At 36.8% G+C, this 5,242-nt stretch overlaps 1 non-coding gene across 1 annotated transcript; it reads left to right on the top strand.

The window, feature by feature from the left end:
* Nucleotides 1-216: 216 nt before the first annotated feature.
* LOC121217079 (small nucleolar RNA R71) lies at nt 217-327 on the top strand. Its single transcript, XR_005913303.1, has one exon. It is a non-coding gene; the product is annotated as a small nucleolar RNA R71 (small nucleolar RNA).
* The last annotated feature ends 4,915 nt before the right edge of the window (nt 328-5,242 follow it).

The raw sequence follows: 5,242 nt of genomic DNA, 5'->3' as shown, positions 1-5,242 counted from the left end.
ATGGTGACCGAATCGACATTAAAACCGACGACTATTTTCGTTGGTTTTGTTCTCATGACTTGCCACTGATAATTCTTCAGTGACATCTCTTCTATAAATTCATAAGCATCTTCAGGTGTCTTATTATTGATAGTTCCTCCAGGAGCTGCGTCAATCATCTGTCTAGTCGAAGGATTCATGCCATTGTGAAACATTTGAACCTGTAGCCAGAGTGGTAACCCATGGTGAGGGCATCTTCTTAAAAGGTCCTTGTATCTCTCCCATGCATCATAGAGTGTTTCTAAATCCATCTACACAAAAGAAGAGATATCATTATATAATTTGGTTGTTTTAGCCCGGGAAAAATATTTTAATAAAAATTTTTCGGTCATTTGTTCCCAAGTAGTGATTGACCCTCGTGGTAACGAGTTCAACCATTGTTTAGCTTTGTTCCTTAATGAAAAATGGAATAACCGAAGGCGAATGACATCATCAGAAACGCCATTGATTTTAAAAGTGTAACAAAACTCTAAGAAATTCGCCAAATAAGCGTTTGGGTCTTCGTCCTGCAAACTATCAAACTAAACAAACAGTTGGATCATTTAAATGGTGTTAGGTTTCAGTTCAAAATTATTTGCAGCAACAGCAGGCCGAACTATGCTCGATTCATTTCCTATTAAAGAAGGTTTAGCATAATCATACATAGTACGTGGATCAGGATTTTGATACGCGGATCAGGATTCTGATTAGCAGCAATCGCAGGAGGTAGCAGATTTTCCTGGTTTTCAGCCATCTCCTCGGTTGTGGTGTGAATATCGTCCTCTTGCTCTTCCTCTGTGTATCTTAAGCTTTGCCTTATTCCTCTTCGGTTTCTACGAACTGTGCGATCGATTTCACTATCAAACAGTAATGGTCCCTACGGGTTTCTTCTAGTCATACACTATAAAAACTTGCCAAGAGCGAATAAAAGAAAAATTAGAAAAGAAAATAAAAATTTAAATTGCAAATAAAGTAAAATGACTAAAGTAATAAAAGTCGAGTGTTCCTAATATCTTAGTTCCTCGGCAACGGCGCCAAAAACTTGGTACGTGATATTTGCGACAGGTTTTAAAAATTTATAATTAATCATTCTTCAAACTAACTATAATCATGATGAAGGCAAGTGTACCTATCGAATAGTAGTATAGCTTTAGCAAGACGAGATTGTCGAACCCAAAGGAACCAAGAGTACTTGTAATTACTTTCTTTTTATTATCTAGCCTAAAAATTAAGGGATTTATTTATCTAAACTAATTAACTAAACTAGGAGTCCACAGAGAGAAATTGGGAAAAAGCTTTTGCGAAAACTCGATTGAATAAGACAATACCCAAGGAAAAATCCACCTAGACTTCACTTGTTATTTGACTCTGAATCAGATGATTTATTCGTGTGACTTGATCCGTAGAAATCCCTAAGTTATATTATTATCTCTCTCGAGACTAATAACGTCTAACCCTAGGTTTATTAATTTAAATCTCTTTCTAATTAACGCCCTAGTGTTGCATTAACTCGATCTATGGATCCCCTTATTAGGTTTCACCCTAATCCGACAAAATCTTGTCACCCTATCTCTAGGCGTGCAATCAACTCCGCTTAATTATGACAAATTTACTCTTAGACAAAGACTTTTTCTCCTCTGAATAAGTGCATTAACTTGAATCAATATCCTGGAATATTAAGACAAGAATTAAGAACACATAATTAAGAACAAGTCAAATATTTATCATACAATTCAGATAATAATAACAAGATCCATTTTAGGTTTCGTTCCCCTTAGGTATTTAGGAGGTGTAGCTCATGATTAAAAAGAAAACATCTCACAAGAATAATGAATACAAAAAATAAAGAAAACCCAAAACCCCTGAATGGAAATTGAATGGAGATCTTTAGTCTTCATGATGAATCCGGCTTCTGAGATGGATCAATCGGCTTCCCTTGAGTAATTCCTTGCCTCCTACTCCGTTTTCCTATTCTAAGTGCCTCATCAGCTATTTAAATAGGCTTTTGAATACCTAAGAGCCCTAAAAAGTGGCCTTTTTCGAATAGGACTATACTTGGACTCGACAGGGACACACCGGTGTGACCCGCCTGTGTGCGATTGCTCCAGCTCATGGTCAAGCTTGTTAAATAGGCACGGACGTGTAGTCTACCTGTGTAAGTCATGCTTCGAACCTGCCAAATGGACACGGTCATGTGGCTTACCCGTGTGAGGAAGTCCAGGCCGTGTTGATTTCCCATGTCCATTTTCTCCGTTTTCGGCCCGTTTCTGGCTCTTTTTACTCTCACGTGCTCACCTAAGTATAAAACATGAAATTAAAGAATTAGGAGCATTGAATTCACCAAATCTAAGGATAAACCTTCCATAAAATGTGCTAAGCATGGGATAAAAATATGTATAAATTACAGTTTATCATTGCCCTTAGGCTCGTAAATCGTTTTTTTCCAAATTTTCACATTAACCAAGCCTAGCCTGTAACATTCAAAAATAGGGCCTAGTCGGAATAGTAGTTTTGGGACCACAAATTTGACGTTAAAATATTGATTTTAATATGGTTATGAGGTTTATAATATGAATATATGCATGTGTTAAAGTTTCATGAAGAAAATTCTAAGTGTAAGGTGTCCAATTTGAAATTAGGGACCAAATTGAATAGGTTGCAAAGTTTGTGTTTTAGAAGCAATTTGTATGAAATTGATTTGGATTATTATTTAGGAGGTCCTAAAGAGTAATTTTTCCAATTTCTAAGTTTTTGGACAAAAATGGGCTTGTATGGAAAAATTTGAAGGAAAGGCATTAGGGGCATTTTGGTCATTTAGTATATTAACGAAATAAAAAGGGAAAATAAGTCCAAAATTAGCTCATTCTCTCTATGTTGCTGCCAAAATTTTAGGGTTCTCCAGAGCTAGGGTTTTCATGCTTTCTGATAAACCGTAATTTATATATATTTTTACCCCATGCTTAATACATTTTATGGATGATTTTTCCTTAGAATTGGTGAATTCGATGCTCCTAATGCTTTAATTTCATGTTTCATACTTAGGTGAGCATAGGAGAGTGAAAGGAATGAGAAACGGGCCAAAAACGGAGAAAATGGGCCAACGTACGAAATTAACACGGCCTGGACTTCCTCGCACGGGCAGACCACACGGCCGTGTCAATTTGGCAGAATCGAAGAACGACTCACACGGGTAGCACACACGCCCCTGCCATTCCAACAGGTTTGAGGACGGCCTGATGTAGTCGCACACAGACGTGTCCCTACCGAGCCCAAGTTGAGTCCAATTCGAAAAAGGCTAATTTTGAGGGCTTTTAGGCATTCTAAAGCCTATAAATACGCCCTAAAGGAAGAGGAAAAGGGGCGCAGAGAAAAGAAGGCAGGGAACTGCTCAAGGGAAGCCGATTGATCCATCTCAGAAGCCGGATTCACCATCAAGACTGAAGATCTCCCCTCAATTTCCCTTCAGGAGTTTTGGGTTTTCTTTATGTTTTGTATTCATTATTCTTCTGAGATGTTTTCCTTTTTAGTTATGAACTAAATCCCCTAAATACCTAAGGGGAATGAAGCCTAAAATGAATCTTGTTATTATTTTCTGAATTGTATGATAAATATTTAACTTGTTCTTAATTATGTGTTCTTAATTCTTGTTTTGATATCCCAGGATACTGATTCAAGATAAGCTCTTATTCAGAGGAGGAATAGACCCTATCTAATAGTGTATTTGTCATAATTAAGCGGAGTTGATTGCACGCCTAGAGATAGGGTGACAAGATTTTTCCAGATTAGGGTGAAACCGAATAAGGGGATCCATAGATCGAGTTAATGCAACCCTAGGGTGTAAATTAGAGAAAAGTCTCAATTATTCAATCTAGGGATTAGACGTTATTAGTCTTGAATAGGGATAATAACATAACTTAGGGGTCTCTACGGAACAAGTTAATGAATAAATCGTCCGATTCGGAGTCAGAATAACAAGTGAAGTCTAGGTGGATTCTTCCTTAGGTATTGTCTTAATTTAATCGTTTTTCCAAAAGTAATTCCCCAATTCTATTTTCTGTGAATTCTTAGTTTAGATAATTAGTTAGTTAAAACAAAACCCCCTTATTCTTAGGCTAGATAGTAAAAAGACAGTCATTACTGGTACTTTTAGTTCCTTTGGGTTTGACAATCCGGTCTTGCTAACACTATACTACTGTTCGATAGGCACACTTGCCTACATCGTGATAATAGTTAGTTTCAAGAACGATTAATTATAAATATATAAAACTTACCTGTCACGAAAATCGCGATCAAGTTTTTGGCGTTGTTGCCGGGGAACTAAAATATTAGGAACACTCAATTTTTATTATTTTAGCCATTTATTTTTCTTGCAAGTTAATTCTATTATTATTATTATTATTTATTAATTTACTTTTTCTTTATCTTGGCAGGTTTTTATAGTTTATGACTAGAAGAAACCCGTCATGACCACTACTTTTTGACGAAGAAATCGATCGCACAGCTCGCAGAAACTAAGGAGAAATAAGGCGAAGCTTAAGATACACAGAGAACAAGCAAGAGGATGATATTCAAATCACAACTGAAGAGATGGTTGAAAACCAAGAAAATCCGCTACCACTTGGGATTGCTGTTAATCAGAATCCTGCTCCTCGTACTATGTATGATTATGCTAAACCTACTTTAACAGGAACTGAGTCAAGTATAGTTAGGTCTGCTATTGCTAAAAATAATTTTGAACTAAAACCTAACACTATTCAAATGATACAGCAATTTGTTCAGTTTGATGGTTTGCAAGATGAGGATCCAAACACTCACTTGGCAAATTTCCTTGAATTCTGCGATACATTTAAAATTAATGGTGTTTCTGACGATGCCATTCGTCTTCGGTTATTCCCTTTTTCATTGAGGAACAAAGCTAAACAGTGGTTGAACTCATTACCACAAGGGTCAATTACTACTTGGGAACAAATGATCAAAAAATTTCAATTAAAATTTTTCCCACCGGCTAAAACAACCAAATTACGTAATGATATCTCTTCGCTTGTGCAGATGGACTTAGAAACTCTTTACAATGCATGGGAGAGATACAAGGACCTACTGCGAAGGTGTCCGCACCATGGACTACCTCTATGGTTGCAAGTTCAAACATTCTACTATGGTGTGAACCTCTCGACAAGGCAAATGATTGATGCAGTAGCTGGGGGAACCATCAACAACAAAATAC

Source organism: Gossypium hirsutum, chromosome A02 (genome assembly GCF_007990345.1).
Source record: "Gossypium hirsutum isolate 1008001.06 chromosome A02, Gossypium_hirsutum_v2.1, whole genome shotgun sequence".
Classification (NCBI taxonomy): domain Eukaryota; kingdom Viridiplantae; phylum Streptophyta; class Magnoliopsida; order Malvales; family Malvaceae; genus Gossypium; species Gossypium hirsutum.
Note: the sequence above shows the minus strand (reverse complement) of the source record. Positions and strands in the feature narration are given on the sequence as shown.